We start from the raw sequence: 23,549 nt of genomic DNA on the forward strand, positions 1-23,549 counted from the left end.
TTCCTATGTTATTTCTATCTATTAGAATCTTTACTTTTCTTCAAAGTTTGAGCTCAAACATCCCCTTCTACCTGAAGCCTTCCCTGATCACCATTTGCTAGTTCCTTCCTCCCCCATTAAAATTTTGTACTTTAAAATTCATTTTACATATATTTTATACATACATATATGCATATATAAATATATATTGTCTATATCCATGGAATATAAGTTTCTTGAGGGAACAGGTTATTTTTTTTCTTTATATCCCATGAACCAAGCACAATGCCTGGCACATAATAGGTACTTAATAAAACTTGTTGATTGATTGCTTAAATTAGCATCAAACACCTGTGCTCACTGTGCTCTGTGGTAGAGACAGAGTGGAAATAGCACAAGTTCTTCCTCCTCCTGGGGTATTCATTGAGGAATATGACACATACATGAACAACTATAATAAAATATGACATGTGGTATACTTAGGAGAGGCACAGAATGCATTGTGAAGAATGTGTGGAGGAGAGAAAAATAGAAAGATTAAATGAGGAACAGGCATGAGTTCATCAGAAAATTTAGGGAATTCAGTCATTTGAGAATCAGAAGGGCAGCCAGAGAGCATGGTTACTGAAGGATGAATTATGCGAGAGTTAATCCAACTCAAAAATACTCCTTGGAATACCCCTGTATTTCAGTGCAAGTTAAAGACCATCCAGGGCAAATGATGTGTGTGTGTGTGTGTGTGTGTGTGTGTGTGTGTGTGCTGGCATAATTAATGAACAATGTCTATCACAATCTGCTAGCAGAAAGCATAATGGCCTCTCCCCAGAAGCAACTCCTTCATGTAATTGCTGCAATTAGCTGAATTAGGAAGGTGGACCAATAGGGAAATTCTGTGGCAGTCTCTAGACACAGGTTAGATTATTCCTGAAGAGGTCACAAAGCTACTTTTCTTTGGTATTTTCTGTGATGCCCGCACTAGCACCCAGGATACCCCAGAATCAGCCGGAGTCAGGATAAGCAAAAGTCCTTAGTCTTTATTCTTGGTCTTTAGAGGTAGGATTGAATTGGACAGAAGCAGAATCTCCACAACCTCCTTCTTCCTTGTCCACCGCCAAAGTGACTCTGGCTAGTCTTACTCCACCTCCTAGTCTCTCCTATAATTTTCTGTATACGCCAATCATCAAGCCAGCACAGGATAGTGGGAAGGGCCATTTTCCAAGCATATCCATAGAGTATTGTCCAATCAGTAGTTAGCCTCAAGTGCTCAGCTGTCCTGACCTCAGTGCATCGACTCAAGAGTTTCAGCCCTCTACAATTTTCAGCTGTATCCCCTTCTCCAATCCTATAGCTTGCTGCAAAATGCCACTGTTGGAGGCATATTATTAATAATACTGATTGGGAGGTGGAGGAGGGGGGCAGCTAGATGGTGCAGTGGATAGAGTCCGAGGCCTGAAGACAGGAGGATCTGAATTCAAATTTGGTCTCAGACACTTAACACTTTCTAGCTGTGTGACCCTGGGCAAGTCACTTAACCCCAATTGTCTCAGCAAAAAAATAATACTGATGGGAGAAATATATGAGACTATGGAGAGGACATCAACAAAATTTCTTGCTCTAGCTGGCAGGAGCACTGTTCAGCATGTCACTTCATAGCACTTGTCCCCAATTCCAATTCTATGCACTACCCTTTTAATGCACTATTGAAGTAACTAATATATTAATTCACCTGCTGATTTAACCACTTCCAGCTGCCAAAAATCATGCATCTATATTTCAAATAGAAAACACTCTCTAACATGGTTTCAGTATGTTTGCTATTTCCTGGAAAGAAATATCCATTGTGGGCACACTTGTCAGGAGTATGATTGTCAAAAGCAACTCAGAACAGTGGAATAACCTCATCTGATACCTAACTCCATTCACTTCATAGGGAAGGAGGAGTGCCCAAAGCCACAGTACTGGCTCACTTCATACCTCGCAGAGTGAAGCTTCAAGTCTTGTTCCTCCTTGAGGTTAGTAAAAACAACATTTTTCAAAAGTGATTCATTAATTAATCACTCAGATTTGTTTGTCAGTCACTGGAGCTGGTGGCAATTTGCAGTTAATATTTTGGGGTAGAGAAATGTTATGTTTTCATGTTTATGTTTTACTGGATGCCCTTTATCTCTTAAAAAAAATAGTCTGAAAAGACTTTTCAATTATAATGTGAGCTTCTTGAGGGCAAGTATCACATCTTGAATGTTTCTTTGGTATCACCAATACTTAGCACAATGTCTGGCACATAGGAAGAACTTAATCAGTCCTTTGTGATTGATTAAATGTGCTCAAACCAGTGATGTCAGTGGGGAAAGGGATTAAGTTAAATCAGAAAAAAATAATAGCTATCACAAAAACAAAGACAGAAATCTCAATATCTGTCTTGAACTTTAGGTATCCTTTAGGCAACTCAAACTCATCATGACCCAAAGAAACTTATCTTCCCCCCAAATTTTCAATACAGGATGCATTTTTTAACAACAACTAAGTGCAAGGTAGCTTGAGAGGAGTTGAGGACATAAAAATAAAAGCAAAACAAATCCTTCCCTTGAGGAATTGGTATTCTATCTGGGGAGGAGAGAATAGTGGGGATATACCAGATACATATAAAATTAAACACAAAGCATATAAAATAAATACATTCAATACAAAATAATTACTCTTGTGAAAGCATAGAATTGTACATCTGGAGCATAAAGAAAATTGAAGGGATATTTTAGTCTTCTTTTATAGAGAAGGAAACTGAGGATGAAGAATGTTATTCAGATCTCAGGTAAATGTGTCAGAAAAAGGAATTGAGCTCAAGCCCTCTGATTATACTTTTTTCCATGTGTAACATATCTATCCTGTACTATAATCCTTGAGACAGCTAGGTAGTACAATAGTTAGATTGTTGAGCCTGAAATCAGAAAGACTCATCTTGAGTTCAAATCTGGTCCCAGAGCCTTACTACTTGTGTGACCCTGGGAAATTGCTTAACTTCATTTGCCATAGTTTTTTCATTTATAAAATGAACTGGAGAAGGAAATGGAAATCCACTCCAATATCTTTGCCAAAAAACCCAAATGTGGTCACCAAGAGTCAGATACCACTAAAATGGATAAATAATAACAATTATACCACCATCCTCCAGGAAATCATTTCACAACCTGTGAACATGATACTTATTTTAGCTTTCTCTTTCAATCCCCATATCCAATCAATGGCCAAATCTTGTTGATTTTATTTCCACAGTCTGTCACATTCTTTCCCCTTTTCTCTTATTGGTCATAACCTTAGTACAGACCTTCAACACCTCTTGCCTCAATAGCCTCCTAATTGCTCTGTTTCTCAGTCTTTACCCTCTGAAACCCATTCTTCATGCAGCTTATGAACCTTAAGTCTGGCCAAGTTATACTCTTTATGAATCTTCTTGGTGTTCTCTTGATTCTAGGGGAAAAGATAGTGATTCTTCAGCTAAATGTTTAAAAATCTTCACATGCATTATTTTTCTTCAGTCCTATTTTTTTCCAGTCATTCTATGTTTTACACAAACTATCCTATTTCTCATGCCCTGAATTTGACATTCCAATTTCCTACACTGTGCTTTTATATAGGTTGCTTCTCATTCTTGGAGTGCAATTCCTCATCATCTCTTTATCTAGAATTCTTAGTTTTCTTTAAAGATCAGTTTAAGTACTGCCTCCAAGAAAGATACCTTTCCTGATTTCCCTAGTTGTTTGTGCCTACCCCAAATTGTTATTTTTAAGGAGGGTAGGCACTGATTCATGCTTGTCTTTGTTTCTCCAGTGCTTGGCACAAAGTGGGCACTTAATAAATATTTGTTGAACTAAAATTAGATTGGATTGAGCTTGTCTATCTGTAATTTTTTTTTTTTTTTGCTTTTTGGTAAATAAGTGTGTAACCAATGAATAACAGACTTACTTTTCACCATAGTTTTATTCTATTGATATTTAGGCAAATCTAGAATCTTGACTGAAGGTTTAACTAAATTTGAAACTTGGCAAGTTTTGTCAACTTGTAAAGATTTTGAGCCTGGGTCTTCTAATTGAATATGTCTGCTGTTCAAAAAGCAATCTAGGAATGTTTGCTATGTTCATCTTCAGATAGGTCATAGGATAGTGAGGTTTCTTATTTGGCCATAGTATAAGCAGCAGAGAAGTCATGGGCTTGATTGTGATCTTTGGTGAATTAAGTACTTATATTGGCTAAATAGCATATTGAACTATCAAGTATTATTTATTATATGATTTTAATTAATGACTGTAAAACTGAGAGTTAATTGACAAGTTTTAAGGGTAAAGTGAGCTCATCTACAACTTCAGTTAATATGAACTATTCTAAATGTCCTCTTTGTTGCCTTGGCTTGTCCTAAAAGAGTTTATGAGGACTAATTTGACCAGTGGTTTCCCAAAGACCACCCAAAACCAGTATGATGATTAGAACATGGAGGTCTACTTGTTTATATAATTTTTAGAGTAATGATTCCCATTTAATTGTTCCCTAATTAAGCATTTTTTAAAGGGAAAAAAAGACCAGTTCACAGACAATTCCTTTTATTTACTTTGGTATTCTTTCTCCTCATTCCTCCCCCCAAAAAGACTATTCAGAACCAGAAATTAAAGAATTTCAGAGTTGAGACTTCAAAATTCTTTCTATCTAGTCCAATCTATACTTGAATAAATTTTGGTGGAAGAGTATAGCAAAGTGGACTCCATTCCTTCCCAAGATAGATCTCTCTGATCCTTGGAAATATGTTTCTATAAAAAGCTTAAATTTATTCTGTTGTCATTCTACCCATTACACTTAGTTCTGCACTATTTCTTCTTTTACATGATAGCCCTTCCTTTCAAATTCTTGGAGACAGCTATCATCTTCTCTCTAATGATTTATTCCTCTGAGTTTAACATCCCAAATTCCTTCAAAAGATCCTCAAATTACATTAACATCATCCATATCCACCATCTTTGAATGTCTACCACCTTGTTGATATCCTTCCTAAAATATGATGCTAAAAACTAAATGATATCTTAGATATCTTAGAATTAGGATAATGCTTCTTATAACAAAAATGAAAGTCTTAATATTGCATTCAATTTTTGACTGTCATATTTTTCCATTGACATATTAAAAATCCGATTCTCTGACACACCAGATTTTTTTTTTTAAAAGTTATCAATTAAGTCTTCCCTATTTTTGATTTGTAAAGTCAATAATTACTGAGGACTATATTACTACTCCTCAAATCCTAGACTTTTTTTTAATTCCTTTCCTATATTAAAAAAAAAAATATGTCTCATGTTCTTAGGAACTTCCTCAACAGTGACAGAATTATTATCCTAATAATCTAGAACATGGGGTAATTAGGGATATGTTCTAGGAAACTAAAATTTAGGGAACAAAAATTAAACTAGATGAACTTCCAGTATGCACTGCTCCTCCCAAAGAAACAGGATCCCCAGTCTTGTACCACAAGACACATAGTGTTTCCATCTATCACAGTTTATAAGATCATTTGTGGACTGTTGTTTATTTGCTCCAAGTTATTACTCTGGTTGTATAGTCTGATAAATGGATGCAAGGTAATATGGTAACTTTCTGGAGAATTTTGTGCATTTAAACAATGACTTTCACTAGATTATTTCTTAATTTGAATTACTGATAATAAAGAAACCAGAAGGATTATAGTAAGTTAGTCAGGAAAATTCTTGGGGAATACAAAATCATTACAGTACCTCTCAAAATACATCATTTAAAATAGAAGGATATCTATTATGTCAACTCCATCTATTTACAAGTCCTATCCTAGTATAAAGAATGTGTTGGTTTATCTGTTATACATACAATATGTTCCTTTACATTCTCTCCTGTCTTGTTTTTTATCCTAAAATATTTCACCAATCCATTTATCTATCAATTTATCTGTCACTTTAATTACTATGGAGTATAACAAATACCATTTCTAATTGAAACTGTCAAGGAAAACAAAGGAGAGGTGATAATAGAATCTGCTCATAAAAACAGTTATTTCATTATGACCTCAGATGTTACACCTTAATTTTTGTGCCCAAAGCAGGAAAAACGATGTAAACCTCATTAAGAAATTTAAAATTAGTAGATGTGTTATCTCTTCTCAAAGAGATCTCAGCTCTACATAGGCTTGCCAAGTGCCTTTCCATGTTCATGTCATTCTACATCCTGGAACAAAGCATTGGTTTCTAAATCATCCATCTTGACCCTTGGAGTGAAGTAATTAAGGACTAGACCAAACAGCCTTCTGTAAGTTATACTTGAAAGATTCACATTTTGAGCATAGTATAGCAGACATAGAACTATCTAGAAGATTTACTAGTTCTTTGATAAACAAAACAATATTCTATTAACATACATTTAATTAAACATCTACAATGTGTTAGTGAGTGTAATGGTGAAGGGATATCAAATAGAAAATGAAACTTCTGCCCTCAAGGATCTTATACCTAGGCAGATATTAGGCAATTCATTAACTCTAAGTATCTCAGTCTCCTTATTTATAAATAGAGGAAATAAAAATGACATTTAGCTTTCAAGATTGTTGGGGGCCCAAATGAGTATTCATATATAAAATAGCCTAGGATTTTACTCATTATCCTGGAAATTTCTGAGCCAAATTGCCTCTCTTTGATTCCTTTTCTCACTATGAATATTGTTTATATCCATTAGACTATAAGCATCTGGAAGGCCAGACTGGGATAACTCTTTTCTGTTGGTATTCTCAGGTAGACATATAGTAAGCATTTAATAAATACTTCAAAATTAGTTAATCCAGTCAGTCTTTCAAAGGGCTTTGTAAATATTAATTTGTAATAAGAATGTAGTAATGATGGTAATGATGATGATGATGATGATACTGATAAGTGTTGTCCACTGAAACCCTCAAACTGATTTCAAAACATTTTCTGTTTTACATTTTTGTCACTCAATAAAAAACAAAATTCTATCAAGGTTTTGGAAAACTCTGAGTTTAGAATCAAATATAAAGACAGTGTCTAGTTTATTTTAGTTTATTTTCAGAGAACCTGGGGCCTTCTTACAACAGCTGTTGTCTCTTTCACTGCTGTCACTGTCATTCCTCAGAAATCAGCAGATGTCCTGATCTGGAGGCCTAAGCTGAGAGGGCACACTTCTGTTTTACTTTTTTGTCTTCATTGCAGACAGTTGGCAATGGTCATATGGGAAAAAAATCTATTAAAGGGGTGAAAAGAGCTATAAAACTGAATCATTCAAGCAAATGCAGTGGCTCTGTCCTTTGTTTTCCCATTATCTCTTCTTTTCCCATAATTTTCCTCAAAACCTTCTTTGAACTGAAAGGAACTAGATAATCATGCAAAAGAAATCGATGCTTAAATTGCCTCGTCATAGTTATACAATATCTAAATGCACTGTTGGTAGAATTTTCTTAGAATATGAAGAAAGGAATTTTTCTTGCATCATTATCTTTTCTTGGAATGGATATAAGAGCTAATAGTCCTCCTTCCCTGAATCCCTTTCCTGGAGATTTTTCAGTAAAAGCTCTATAGCTCTATATCTGATGAGTTGTAGTGGGTATGGGCTAGTTTAGATGTTTGCTGAGACTTCCTTCCAAGTCCAAAACACCTTGATTTGTGGTTTTAATGGCCAAGCCTCTGAGCTTTAGTGAATCAAGCATTCTGCATTTCAGACATGAAAATAATTCTATTTTTGTTTTTAAGTGTGTCTAAGAAGCAATGTAGCTTTAGAGTCATGAAGCACTGGCTTCAAATCTTCAGCTATGACACATAACTATACATTTGTGACCATGAGCAAGTCACTCAATTTTCCTATAGACTATGAGCTACATATTGGTTGCTACAGATTAATGGAAGAAATTCCAACAATGGAATTTTCTATACTAATGGATTATATTGGAAATTGGGTATATATTAGAAATTGGGTGTCTATTAGAAATAAAAGGAGGTAAGATACACACATTCTTTTTTTGAAATTTAATTTTATTATTTTCAGTGAACAAAATTGATTTTCTCCTTTTTCCCACCTTTTTCTTTTCATAGGGGAAAAAAAAAGAAAACAAAGCATTGTAAGAAACACACCTAGTCAAGCAAAACAAATTCCTGCATTGGCTTTATCACTAAAAATATGTCTCATTCTACAACCTGATTCCATCACCTCTGTTGTAGAAGGTGGGTAGCTTTCATTCATTTCTGATAGAATTCATGTCTTCTTTTCATTTGGAACATATACTAATGGGGTACTGAATTAGTAAGGATGTGTAAATAAGGTATGCACTCCCTAAACAGCTACAATTGTAGCTGTACAAATTCATGTACTCATGCTAAATGCTGCAGAAACAAATTAGAAAAAGAAAGTTCCTGTCTTTGAAGAACTTAAAATGGAAGAACTTAAAAAGATAATACACAAAAAGAAGATGAAAGGAAAAGAAAGTACATAATGATGACTGTACTGTGAAACCAAGCAGAGTACCTAGTGACAAATGAAATGATGACTGAGATTTTAAACTCTCTAAAAAAGGAGACTATGGGAGGAGGGGTTTTGGGTTTTTTTTTTGTTTGTTTGTTTGTTTGTTTTTGCGCTCTCTCTCTCTCTCTCTCTCTCTCTTTTTATCTCTCCCCTCAATCCTCAACCAGTAGCTAAGGGTAATGATGAGGGTGAACAGCAAAGCTAAAGCAATCTTCATGATGATGAGTTTCCTATTGAACTTATCTTAGGGCATGATGAAGATGATGGTGGAATGAAACCAAGAAAAGCTGATTGTGCAAATGAAGTACATTTTAGAGGTGTTTTGTTCTTAGGTATTCAAAGCATGTAAAATTTAAGATTTCATTTAGGATTGTGACATAAAAGATGCTATAAACCTATGGAGGTGAGCAATATGATATGTATGGTTTTAATCTGTGGTGTCTAACAGAGAAATCAAAATGGATTAACAGAGCAATGTATTATGTCAATCTTCCTGACTTTTTTCCCCCCAATTTGTAATGGCAAATTAATAATGAATGAAGTATCACTACTATCCCATGAAAGTCTAACCTCATTTATGTAAAAGAGAAAACTTATTCCATAACTAAAGACTTTTTATGAAGGTTGATGTCACTTTTTAATTAGAATTATAATCATTGATATAATTGGTGTTATATTAACAAATCTAAGTATTTTAAAGCATTAGACTTGAAGTCAGAAGGTGTGTTTGAGTTCAGACTCTGCCATTTTCTTACTATTTGATCACAAGCAAGTAATTTTTACCTCTCTGAAGACTCAGTTTCCTTATCAGTAAGACAAATACCACCTACCTCACATAGTTGTTAGGAATTATAGAATCATAGAATTAGAGCTGGAAGGAGCCTTAGAAGTTGTCCACAAGTTCTTTGTAAACTAAAAAATTGCTAGATAAGTATCAGCTATCAGCATCATTATATTACTCATTTTATTTGATTGTAAAAGGTATAAATTCCATTTTTATTTTTGTAAACATATTTTATTCTTACAAACATTTTTCTGTTTTCTTATTAGCCTAGGCTTCTTACACACTCCAATGCAGTTGATTCAATCACAACATCATTGTGCTATATGCCTGGAATATAAATAGGAAAAAAAGTGAGAAAGTCCCACCAAGGATCTCAGGTGGGGCAAAGAGTATATACACTGATAAGCAAATAGAAAATGCGGATGGAATCAAAGTGAAGCATTTTGGGAGTAAGAGAATATATGTACAACTAGGTTATCAAAGTAAGCCTTCTGTAGCAGAAAATACTTGAGCTAAACCTTAAAATGAATGAGAAATTCTAAGACCTAGAGGTGAGGAGAGAGAACAATCTAGAGGAGATGAAACAACTTGTACAGTCAAAGAATCAGGAAATGGAATGTTGTAGATAGAGAAGAGCAAGCAGTCAGTTTAGCTGTATTATAGAAGGCAAAAGAAGGGGTAATGTGAAATCAGCCTGAAACGATAGGTTGGCACCAGATGAAGAAGGACTTTGAGTGCTATAGATCATTGGTATCAAATGTGAAACTCCCTTTGCAGAGAATGTATATAGATTCAAAGCGGGTGCTCTATTTCCCATTAATACCACGGCAGTGCCTTCCTTATCTTTACTAGAAGAAAAAAAATATTCTCTTGCCCTCCTGTATTATCTAAGCCTTATATTAAAAATAATAATTCACATTGCCCTATTTTAAAATATGTATTTCATATTTTTTTAACCCACATGTTGAAATTACTTGGCTCTGTATTAGGAGTCATAAAACTAAAGATAGGTATTAAAATAACTTTCAATAAAATATCTCTCTGGCAGAAACCCTCTTTATTCCTTTCCTGAAAGATTTTTTATTGCATTTATATTCTTTTTTTTCCCTCCAGTGTTTATTGAAATTACCTTTGAATAAAACTGGGAGAGAAGAAAGCCCCAAACTCTCTGTCCACCCAAGAAGATTTATAGGCATATTTACCTTTCAATTCCCTCAGTTTCATAGATCTGACTTCCCATTTTCTTCCAATGAGTTATTGTTTCTATAATCACCTGGTTCTAATTATTTACTGCAAAGAGCTTCTCAATCTCAGTTCAGTGATAGTTCTACATGTCTCTTTATTACTATCCATCACATAAAATTGAGAGAGAAAGTTTGCTGCCATACCCAGACCTAATCATGATGATTTTCCCATTTCTACAGCCTCATATTCCAATTTATGCCTTCCCATTCCCACCTTTAGCCCTTCATTTTCACACAGAACATAGACTTCAGAAAACCCAATGGAGCTATCATTTTCCCTCCTTCCCAGCTTCTTTGGAGTACAGTTATTTGATTGAGATTAAGCGCAGGATAAAATAAGTCCTGCCATGGAACAGCTTTATGAAATTATAAATAACATACCCAAGAATGATGATCTCCTTTCTTTGAGCAAGAAAAGAAAAGAGAAAGGCCCATAAATATTCGAGCTCCACAGAAAACAGCCATACATCTTTGCAGCTGCTTCATGCTAAAAAGAATTAAATTCTCTCAAATGCTTGGTGTTTTTACTTTTTTCTTTTCTATACTTTCATTCTGAGATGGAGCTAGAGCTTTAAATATCTCATGCCAAGGGAGAGTCATACCTAATTCCATTATTGATGTTTATTATCTATTTAAATGAGGATTGCCTGAAACACTTTGGATAAAATAAGAATCCACTGACTCCAGATAAACTCATAACCTTTACTGAGGTTTAAAAAGTTCAACCACTTCATTTTAAATTTATCTATTAAGATTGTCTTTTCCAAGTTGCTGTTCTTGCATGTTCTAGCTATGGACACTGATAATATATCTCAAGAAATTGGACACTGTTATTTCTACTACATTGGAGATAGGGAGCTCACGGTGTGTAACATCTTTTTTGGGTGCCATTATCTTTTCCCTACTTCTCTGACCCAGGACAGTCTTTGTCGAAATGGTAACATACAATTGCAGATTTAGAGATGAAGAAGACCAGAGAAAGTCATTTAGGTCCCTCATCTTCACTGTTGCTATAGTGAGTAAAGTACTGGACCTGGAGTCAACAAGATCATGTTCAAATCCAGCTTCAGACACTCCCTGCATAACTTTGGACAAGTCTCTTAATCCCTGCTTGCGTCAATCCAAATGAGTAATATAAATATTACCCATGTTAAAGGGTTGTTGTGAGAATAAAATTATAAAGCATTTAGCAAAGGGCCCACAGTATATAAAGCTAGCTATTGTTTTATTAAAGGAGAAAGCCGAAGGTCAGAAAAATAAAGTAACTTGTTCAAGATGACAAAGAGATTGAATTGCAGACAATCCTATTCCAATAGACTTGCATCTGAATTCAGAGAGAGAACTATAGAGACTGAATGGGGATCAAAGCATAACATTTTCGCTTTTTAATTTTCTTTTGTATTTGTTTGCTTTTTTTCTTTCTTGTGTTTTTTCCCTTTTGATCTGATTTTTCTTGCACAGCATGATGAATATGGAAATATATTAAGAAGAATTGCACAGGTTTTATTTCAGATTGCTTGCTATCTTGGGAAGAGAAGTAGAGAGAGAGAGAAAAAATTTGGAACCCAAAGTTTTGCAAAGATGGATATTGAAAACTATCTTTGCATGCATTTGGAAAAATAAAATACTATTAATAATTAAAAAAAAAAGACAATGCTAACTGCCTGCCATTGAGGGGAGGGGATGGAGGAAAGGAGGGGAAAAGTTGGAACAGAAATTTTTGCAAGGGTCCATGTTGAAAAATTACCCATGCATATGTTTTGTCAATAAAAAGCTATAATAACAATAATAAGACAACCCTAGCTATAAAAATAGTTATATGAATTTATGAATTTAGAGCTAGAAAAAAAGTCTTAAAGTTTTACAAATGAAAATCTGAAGCTCAATGTCTTGTAAAGTTTTCGAGGAGAGTAAAGGAAGAACCAAGATTCTAATTGAATTCCTTTAACTCTAAATTTAAGGCCTTCTTCACTGTGCTTTATTCTATTATGACAAAGATAATCACTTGAAAAATACAGGACATGGAATATTTAGCTTATTTAAACCATCAGCAAAGTATTCTTTAAGAAAGGCTGCTGTAAATGCATTAAGGTTGGCTGCTTGAATCTTAACTTTTCTTTCAAATTTAAGATTCTGCACTGTATAGACTCAGGATTGAGACTAATCTAAAGCAAGAAAATGGACATGCATACAATTGGTGGAACAAACCTGATTTAATAGAAAACAAGTTTCTTGGTTGTAAGAGCCAACCAAGACCAAAGCAGAACAAAATGATTAGTCACTGAATTATATGATTAAATGGAATTAAAAAGAATGGACTACAAATTGGAAAACTATCAACCATCACCACTGATCCTGAAAAATTATGCAAGAAAAAAAGAAAGTCAATGTATATATGTAAAAATGTATACCTGGGTATGTATGTGTATAGGTTTGCATATGATACACAGATTCTTGTCCTCCTTCCAGTCTCATGAAACAGGGCAAGTATCAAAAGCAATATAGTTCCAAAGACCCTTTTCTATTATTCAGTACTCCATGGATTTATGATTTCACTGGCAAAGTTGTTTCTTCCACTAGGAGAGATGGCAAATCATCCTTGCCTTAGTAGACACAGTTTTGATTTGCTGCAGGTGAAAAAATTGCCTAGTGACCAATCCTCTGGTGCTCCAAACTTAGCTAGATTAATCCTTAGAGGACAGACTTTAACCTGTTCATGAGCCCTCTATTTGAAACTCTTCCTTCTCTGGGACCTACCCCAATACCATAATGAACTCTTAGAGTAGGATTTCAAGAGGAAAGCTACAAAATCCTAGTGTTTTGGAAAATCCTAGTGTTCTTAGATAATAGATTTAATGCAAAAAGAGATCTTTGAAGTTGTTTCTTGTTAGCCTTTCATTTTACAGATGAGGCAACTGAGGGACCAAAACAATTAAGCAATTTCCTAAAGGTCACCCACGTAAAAAGCGATGGATTTGGGACTTGAACCTAGACTCATTGATTTCACTTTCTGTAATTTTTCCATTATATCAAAGACTGATACACTGTGAAGTTCTATCTGCATATTCGGGAATTCATTAAAATTGTAAGTAAAAGAATCTCAGCATACTCAGTGCCAAAGGCTAGGTCTTTTTTTTTTTTTTTTTTTTTAAGGCTAGGTCTTTAATTTTGATTCCTCAGGTCTTCTGGGACAATGAAAACATATGTGGTAACTGGGATTTTTCTTTTTTGTGTGTCCCTCTGTTCCTTCCACTTTTAAGCCTTTTGCTTCCATCTGCTACAAATGGGAGGTATGGCTCAGAAAGGAGGGAGAGGAGTGGGTGGAAAGGGGATTAATCTGTCTGTTGTTCAAGGCAGCCTGACAGAGGGAAGAGGAGTATTGAACCAAGGCAGATTAACCAAACTTCAATGTACCTTTCCAAAAGCAGGAGGAATGTAATGCTACGTGGTGTTTCACTGATAAGCAAATCCCTCTAAATCCTTTCAATTTATTTCTTGGCCTGGAGAAATTACATATTATTTAGGAGGCAAAAAAAAAAAATCTTCCCAACACCCACCTAACTACAAACCATCTCCAACAATCTAGATTGGTCCTTTATTGATTATATATACTCACAGGCAAAGGCTTGCTCCCTAACTCTCCTTTTCATTAGAGCAAGACCCACCAGGACTGCTAATGTGAGGAGTTTGGCACCATCTTTACTATAAACTCTTTTGATTTCAACAACAAATCCTTCCTAGGTTTCGAATTTAGCCACCCCCCAAAAAAAATTTCGAGGAAAACTCCAAAGACATGACCTCCATCCACAGGGGAGGGAATACCATTCTCCTTTCAAATTGTTTTCATTTCCCCTAATGTATCACAATCACAAAAATTCTGTTTTGAAAGGGAGAGTAGTTCAGATTAAATGCTAATTTGGCCAAAAAAGAGAATGAATTAAAAAATAGATTTTTTTGTTGTTGTTCTGGAGGTAAAAAACCAATGTTACTTCTTCCTGATGGTGTAAAAGAGACATCTGGAGCAAATCTTCAAGTAACAGGTGAGGAAATGGAGGCTCAGAAAACTTGTTTAAGGTGACATGGTATGTAGATGAGCAAGGAATCCATCTTAGTTCCTTTTATTACTAATTCAGAACTCTTAATATTGTACCACAGAGGGTCCTAACTCTTGTCAACTCTGATCTACTAGTTGTTTAAAAAATAATGTCTGATTAGTTTATTTCCTTTTGAGTTTTGTCCCTTTTCTCATTGTGTGAAGTGTATGGTACCATGGTAGTTCCATATATTGATATTTATCTATCTTTACATATATATTGTATAAACATGTATTTTCAGCTGAGATTTTTGAAATTCCTTTGTAGATAAATGAATTTCAAATCTATAGGTGAGAAATCCTGGATCTTAGGATATGACCACTTATATAATCTCCTGGACTTTGAAGAGGAAGCCCCTGCCTCTGAACCTAACAGGGCTAGAAGATCCTGGAAGAACTAAACTCTCCTTTAAAATAACCCCCTAGGGCAGCAATTGTTAATTTGGGGTTGGATGGGTGTGAGACTGTTTTATTGCATGAGGGAAAAAAAATCTTTCTTTTCATTAACCTTTATAATCCTATGTATTTTACTTTATGCATTTAAAAGCACCAATGTGAGAAGAGGTTCCTAGGTTTTATCATGTGGACAAGATGGTCCATGACACATAGAATGATTAAAAACCCAGGTTCAGTGGGGGGAAAGCCAACAGGATTCTACTTTGCTGAGTCAATGTCATCTTTCAGAATTGTGTTGGAAGAATATTTTAAATTTACACTGCTTTTTTGTAAGAAATCAATATGTCATTTGCGAGTATCTTTTTTTAAAAAATCTGTACATCTTTATTTAGCTTTTCTGTTTTTCACCACTCTTCTTCCAGGAGCAGAGGGAAAAGTATCTTGTTTTGTATATTTATCGATTAGATTCACTTTGAGCAAAAAATAAACAACTAAGTACAGCAGAGTGGCTTTAATGACGATCTTTTAAAGATCCAGATTTCTAAGCAACATAGTCTTTCATTCTGGGTGATTGGAAATAAACAGAAATCAATATAACAGGATTACTGGGCAATAAACAAGAGAAGCCACATTCATAATTTAAGAAGCCTCTGTTTGTTTGGTTTTATTTATTTATTTATTTTTTGCATTCATCACTGATGAATGTGCCAGGGCCCTATTCTATTTTTACAGCAGCAGCAGCAGACTTTTCTTTTACTTTTAGCAGGTAACCTTTTACTTTCAGGAATGATATGAAGAAACCTGTCTAGTACCCAACTAGAAAATCCCACACTTTTTATTCTGCTTGGACTTATTAAAAGTCAGAGAAAAATTAAGAAAGATATGGAAAGGGGAGAGGGTGATGAAAATGAGACAAAGAAGGGCCTTTCCTCTATCCCGTTCTTATCCACCTAATATCTACTGAAAGTTCTCCTAGCTCATACCCAATTCTCTGCTGTTAAGGCAAGATGGAGAAAATAAAGGATAAGATGTGATCTTGAACCTCAAGAAACTAAGTCTACTTATTATACATGGAAATAATTGCATAGCAATTTGAGGAAAATATTAGTTAATGCTAGTCTTTGATATGAACAATATGTGTTAGAGAATGTGGAACCATTAAAGGTCTGACAAGGAAAGTTCCATGGAGGAAAGAGGACTAAAATGGGACCCTAAAAGATGTGCAGAATTTGGATAAGTAGAAGGAAATCTCTGCCCTGTTACCATATATCAAGACTTGTGACAGATAGAATGCAACCTCTTTGAAGACAATCTAATATATTTATATTTAAATCCTTGGATCTTAGACCAAGGCTTAGCAGATTTTAAATGCTTAATAAAAGCTTCTTTGATTGATTGCACAGGGCCTGTAGCATAGGTTTCTCCTTGTAAGGGGGAAGGAATTTTTACGGTCCATGAATTTTAAAAATGATAACTGTATTTCATTATAATTAGTTTCCTTTGTTATCCGTGTGTTTTATTTTAATTACTTTAAATTTAATTATTTTAATTTCATTTAAGATGGCGCTCATAGGCTTCACAAGACTGCCAAAGTGTCCATAACAAAAGAACCTCTGAATTAGTCAGATAATAGTTCTACCTACCTGGTTCTTGGGTGGTCCTTACTAACTTTGAAATAAAGAACCAAGCTATGTCTAGGAAGAAAGTGGGAGGCTCGTGAGGCTGAGCATGGAACCTAGATTCCTTGAATCTAAAAGTAAAGTGAATGTTGCAGTTTCCTTTGCCTAGTTACTAGAGAACTGTTTTTAAGTTACAGATCAACTCTAACCTAATATAGCCAATTCCCAAATAATGAAATAATGAATCCTATGAGGTGAAGTTATAATTATATAAAATATGGTTATTGGGTCTAGCCCACTGCAAATATACCTTATGAATTCAAATAACCAACCACTTCATCATATATTTACACTGATGAAGCCCTAACTGTACATAGATCTGAGTATGTCTTTTCCTTACTCCGAAATCTTCAGTCAATCATAGTTACCTTAAGGATAATGTCCAAGCTTAGAATTTAAGATTTTCCATTATCCATCTCCAATCTATTCCAACTTTATTTTGTACTTCTTTCTCCCCAAGATTCCTTGTACTTTACAATCTACCAATTTGCTTTATCCTTGGAATGGTCTCTCCATATATCCTACAGATAGCTTCTCTTTGTGGCTGCTTTATGTCCAAATTAGAGTATGAAATACTTGGTAGTAGGGTTTGTCTCTCTTATCTATCTTCCTCCCCAACACTTAGAACAATGCTTGACAAATAATAAGTACTTTAAATATTTCCATTAGTTTATTCATTCACATAGAAAAGGAGTTAGAACCCTGAGACACCACTATACGCTTGTTAGACTGGCTAGAACGATAGGGAAAGATAATGCGGAATGTTGGAGGGGATGTGGGAAAACAGGGACATTAATACATTCTTGGTGGAATTGTGAACACATCCAGCCATGCTGGAGAGCAATTTGGAACTATGCTCAAAAAGTTATCAAACTGTGCATACTCTTTGATCCAGCAGTGTTTCTACTGGGCTTATATCCTAAAGAGATCATAAAGAAGGGAAAGGGACTTGTGTGTGCACAAATGTTTGTGGCAGCCCTCTTTGTAGTGGCCAGAAATTGGAAATTGAATAGATGCCCATCAATTGGAGAATGGCTGAATAAATTGTGGTATATGAATATTATGGAATATTATTGTTCGGTAAGAAATGACCAGCAGGATGATTTCAGAAAGGCCTGGAGTGACTTACATAAACTCATGCTTAGTGAAATGAGCAGGACCAGGAGATCATTATTTACTTCAACAATACTATATGACGATCAATTCTGATAGATCTGGCCATCCTCAGCAATGAGATGAACCAAATCAGTTCCAATGGAGCAGTAATGAACTGAACCAGCTACACCCAGAGAAAGAACTCTGGGAGATGACTAAGAACCATTACATTGAATTCTCAATCCCTATATTTTTGCCTGCCTGCATTTTTTTTTAATTTCCTTCACAGGCAATTGTACAATATTTCAGAGTCCGATTCTTTTTGTACAGCAAAATAATGGTTTGGACATGTATACTTATTTTGTATTTAATTTATACTTTAATATATTAAACATGTATTGGTCATTCTGCCATCTAGGGGAGGAAGTGGGAGGAGGGGAAAAATTGGAACAAAAGGTTTGGCAATTGTCAATGCTGTAAAATTATCCATGCATATAACTTGTAAATAAAAAGCTATTAAGAAAGAAAGAAAGAAAGGAAGGAAGGAAGGAAGGAAGGAAGGAAGGAAGGAAGGAAGGAAGGAAGGAAGGAAGGAAGGAAGAAGGAAGGAAGGAAGGAAGGAAGGAAGGAAGGAAGGAAGGAAGGAAGGAAGGAAGGAAGGAAGGAAGGAAGGAAGGAAGGAAGGAAGGAAGGAAGGAAGGAAGGAAGGAAGGAAGGAAGGAAGGAAGAAGGAAGGAAGGAAGGAAGGAAGGAAGGAAGGAAGGAAGGAAGGAAGGAAGGAAGGAAGGAAGGAAGGAAGAAAGAAAGAAAGAAAGAAAGAAAGAAAGAAAGAAAGAAAGAAAGAAAGAAAGAAAGAAAGAAAGAAAGAAAGAAAAGTAGTCCGGAGGCCTGTTATCAAATCCTGGCTCTGTCACTTTCTGTTCCCAATGTGATGTTGGAAATGTCACCTAAGCTTCAGTTTTCTAAGATGTAAATGAAGAGGTGGGATTAGACACTTTCTAAATTCAGTTTTAACTCTAAATCTATGAACCTATCTCTGATATTTTGCCCTGGGTCCTCTTTTCCTCTCCTCTATCTCTCTTCTTTCCTCTCCCTATCTCACCTTTCTCCTGTATCAGCAATTTCAGTCCAAAATGGTTCAATTATCAAATTTGTGCAAGAGATTTCCATGTATCTATATATTTATATATATATATATATATTATTATGTATCTATCTATATATTAATGTTATATATAATTATATATATAATATGTATGTTATTATATATATCTACATCTCTCTATTTGTCTATTTACCTATAGACAAATATATATATATATATATAAAATCTGTCTATCAAATATCTATTTCTCTAATTAACTATCCCCATCTATAATCTGAAATCTAAGATCTAGATCCTAATCCCCAGCAGCTCATTATCAAATGAAATTAGTTAATGTAATTTTTTCATCCTACCATAAAGTATTACATAAATGTAATTTGTTATTTTTGCTATCATCATCATCACTGGTATCTTATTTTAGTCATATTTTTGAGGGGTTCACAAAAATAGCACAAAAGTGTGCATACTGTTATTATTCTTTTATTTTCAATATTACATTGACTATTATGCAGAAATATAAAAAATGACTGCTTTTGGGAACAGAATAAAAGTAATGAGATGATTGCTTCATATTCTACAGACTCATTGAAGGTATCTTTGGGACAACTCCAGTAACAAAAAAATAACATGAAAGGCTGGTGCCTAATCCTGTTCCTACTGGATTTTAATTTTGTCAGTCATTTTTTACCATTATTAGAAATTTCCAGCTGGATTTCCTTATGAATTCCAAAAGTCACCTTGTGTGAAACAAGATGCATTTTCTCTCAGCCAGAATTTCCTAACTTCCCAACAGTTTTTCTGAATAAAACATCATCTTCCTTGCTATCTTCCAGACTTATGAAATGTTTTTTTTTTTGACACTTTACTTTTTCTTACCATCAATAATCAATCAATTACCAATTTTTTGTCAATTTTACGTCTTATACACCTTTTTGTCTCTCCAATTATAACACACCTACCTTCATAACTTCTTATGTGGATTATTTAAGAAACCCCCTAATTAGTCTTTCTGACTAAAGTCTCTTCCCTCTCCCATTTATCCTCCACACAACTGATATCCCTAAGAGAGCAGGTATTAATTTCCTTCCTCATGGAGTTCTAGTTGCTATGGAATAAAATAGAAAATTGATTCCTTTGCATTTAAAGTCAATCTGGATCTGGCTTATCCTTCCCAGGCTTATTATACATAATTTTCCTTTATATACTCTATATTTCTATCAAGTTTGTTGATTTGCTATTTCTTCTACATTGTATTCCCTCTCCCATAGCTATGCTTTTTCATGGGGCTTTCCAAATGACCATAATGAATTTCCTCCTTACTTCTAAATCTCAAAACTCCTAGCTTTCCTCGAAGTTTATTGCAAATTCAATCTCCTATTTAAAGCCTTTCTTGGCCCCCTAATCCATTTGTTAAAGGTAGTAAAGGGTAATAAAATTATCAAGTATTTACCATGTCCAGGAATATTGCTAAGAAATTGATAAAGTTTATCTCATTTGATCTTCATAACCTTGTGAAGTAGTTATTATTATTATTATTATTATTATTATTCCCATTTTGCAGGGAAATAAGGTAGAGAGATTAAATGATTTGCCCAGAATCACATAAATAATAATTATCTGAGGTTGGTTTTGAACTCATTTTTTCTTGATTCCAAAGTCCAATATTCTATTCATCATCAAGCCATGTGCCTATGGTCCATTAGTTGTTAATTCTCCATTGTCAAATATCACTTTATGTTTATCTTATAAATATATTTACAGGCATATAAATATATGAAAATATGATACAAATATGGCATATACATATGTATAATATACAAAAATGAACACATACATGTATGTATGTATGCTGTTTCCATCAACAAAATGTAATTTACTCAAGAGCAAAGACCATTTCATTTTTGTCTCTGTATCAATAGTTTCTTAATAAATACTTATTTAATAATTTGATATTTGTTGAACTGATGCAGTAGAGAAGGAGCCAATAACTGATTTGCGGGACTTTCTATTATATGGTTCATTTTATTCATTGAGATATAAAATGGGAATAACTTTAAATAGTGACTATATCAAATAGATTAGCCATTTGCAAAATATCTTAAAGCATAAAGAAAGAAGCTCTTCCCCCACCCCCTTTTTTTTTTGTGGCAAATTAAGATTCCAAATTGTTTTAGCATTTTTTAGTTGTTCAGGGGCCAAGAGTTACCCATAGTTACTTGGCCATAATAGAACTATTTTACTTAAACCCTTAAGTGGATTTTTTAATATGAAGAAAAAGTAATAGTAAGTGCAATAGCTCTGAACAAATGCCCTTTAAAATGACTCCAGCAATTATGGTGTTTATAAGTACCTCTGAGTCCATTAAGATAAACATCTATCTTTGAATATTCACATTAATGCACTAGACTGCTCTTTCCTGAGCTAAATCTTGGTTGAACAATGTGTTGTTAACACAGTTTATCATCCTCTAGTCTTCTTCCTTTCTATGCACACATTAATGCATACACAGGGATATCATTTAAATATTCACAGAGCACACATTAACACATAAGGCAAATCTCTAAGCATTTTTAAATGCAGAATAAATATATACTGATTTTTAAATACCTTTGTAGGCTGAATACAGACAGAGGCATGAGGCTGGACTCTTAACTTCTTTATTATAGTTAGTGAATTATGCATTATCTTATTCATTAAAGGCTTGCACACACAATAAATTAAATAGATGCTTAATGATCTGTCATATGTAGGTCTATATGCATCTAATTCTGTATTTATCTATGCATGAAGAATATATGTAGCTAAGTGACGTTTTTCATGTCATAGTAATCAAACTGGGACAAGACTGGTGACATTGAAAACACCTATCCCTTAGAATTTTCTCTATTCTATTGATAGAAGCAAAACCTAAAATTGAATCTTTAAAAGAGAGTTTAAAAAATATTCTAACTAAAAATGAATTCTCTAAAAAAGAGAGAGTTAGGTCTAAATATTTTGGGGAAAAGAGAAAGCAATTTGAGAGAGACTTTCTGTTCAGGGTTTGTTTATTTACTGGAATTTGTATTTTTAAACAGGATAATATCCTGTTCACTGATCATCATCAGTGATCAGTGATCATATCACTAAACCCTTCCTAGACAGATAGGTACCTTCTCATTTCTACATTGTATCAGCAAATATTTCTTAAACGTTGTTGCTCACTCATTTTCTAGATGTATCTGGCTCTTCATAATCCCATTTGAGGGTTTTGAGTTTTTTTTGCAAAGATACTGGAGTGAGCTGACATTTCCTTCTCCAGCTTATTTTATAGATAAGTAAACTGAGGCAAAGCAAGTCACAAAGCAATGTGTGAGGTCAGATTGGAATTCCTGATTCCTGGCTCAGAACTCTGTGCACTATGGTGCCATTTAACTGCCCCATTTCTTAAGCATAAAGCATCGTAAACAATGTTCATTTGAGTGAATTGTGCTAGCTTTTAGTAGGTATAAGAATATAAATAAAAAACGTCTTAAAGTAACTTAGCATGAAGATAGAACTAAGAGACCCCACTATTAAGCATCTACTTCAAGGAATTCAGCGATTTTTTTTTTTTTTAAGACTCCACATACACCAAAATATTCACAGCAGCACTTTTTGTACAGATAAAGAACCAGAAACAAAATTTATTTTGTCTGGCCATTGAGGATGGATAAACAAATTGTGGTAAAAGAATGGAAGTATATCTGTATACTTGAAGATGTGATACATGTAATGGAAAGATGAGCATGGGAAAACATAAAATTATATAAAATAGAGCAAGCAGAACCAGGAAAATACAGATGATAACTATAGCAATATTAATAGAAACAACAAAATAATCAAAACTAAATTCTGTGAAATTATAATGGTCAAGTTTCGTATCAAAGAAGGAATATGAGAATTCACTTATCTCTTCTTTGGGAAAGACTATGAGCACAGAAAAACTACAAAAGATGCCAGATTTGATGAATGTGTTGGTGAGTTTTGCTTAACTGCTTCCCTCCCCCTTCTTTTTATTCCTTGTTATAAGGGATCACTCTGGAAGGAGGAAGGATATATTAAGATATGTAGGTTATATAAAAACAGAATATATAGAGAAACATTCCAGGTATGCAAAATAATACCAAGAAAAATATAATGAATATGACAAGAAAAGTAAAATCAAAGCGTTATGTGAATCCAGGGGAGGAAAAGATTTCTTTTAGCATGGGCAATCAGAAAGGGCTTCATGGAAGAAGAATCATATTGATTTTTCCTTTGAAGATGAATACCAAAAACAAGAGGAGGCAAATTACAACAAGAGAGGGTACAAATTACAGAATGACTTGAAAAAGTAAGTACTTAGGTAGGAAACAATGGATAACCAGTCTGTCTGCAGAATTAGGGTATGTGTCAAAGATGTAGGCTATGCATTTTGGATTTCCCTCACAGGCTAATTGTATAATATTTCAGTCTGATTCTTTTTGTACAGCAAAATAATGGTTTGGTCATGTATACTTTTTGTGTATCTAATTTATACTTTAATATATTTAACATCTACTGGTCATCCTGCCATCTAAGGGAAGGGGTGAGGGGAAGGAGGGGAAAAATTAGAACAAAAGGTTTGGCAATTGTCAATGCTGTA

At 34.3% G+C, this 23,549-nt stretch overlaps 1 protein-coding gene across 30 annotated transcripts in view; it reads right to left on the reverse strand.

Annotated features, from left to right (window-relative positions):
* Nucleotides 1–23,549, reverse strand: part of NRXN3 (neurexin 3) — a 2,067,316-nt gene that overhangs the window by 60,191 nt on the left and 1,983,576 nt on the right. The window lies entirely within an intron of this gene.

This window comes from Antechinus flavipes, chromosome 2, assembly GCF_016432865.1.
Source record: "Antechinus flavipes isolate AdamAnt ecotype Samford, QLD, Australia chromosome 2, AdamAnt_v2, whole genome shotgun sequence".
Lineage (NCBI taxonomy): Eukaryota > Metazoa > Chordata > Mammalia > Dasyuromorphia > Dasyuridae > Antechinus > Antechinus flavipes.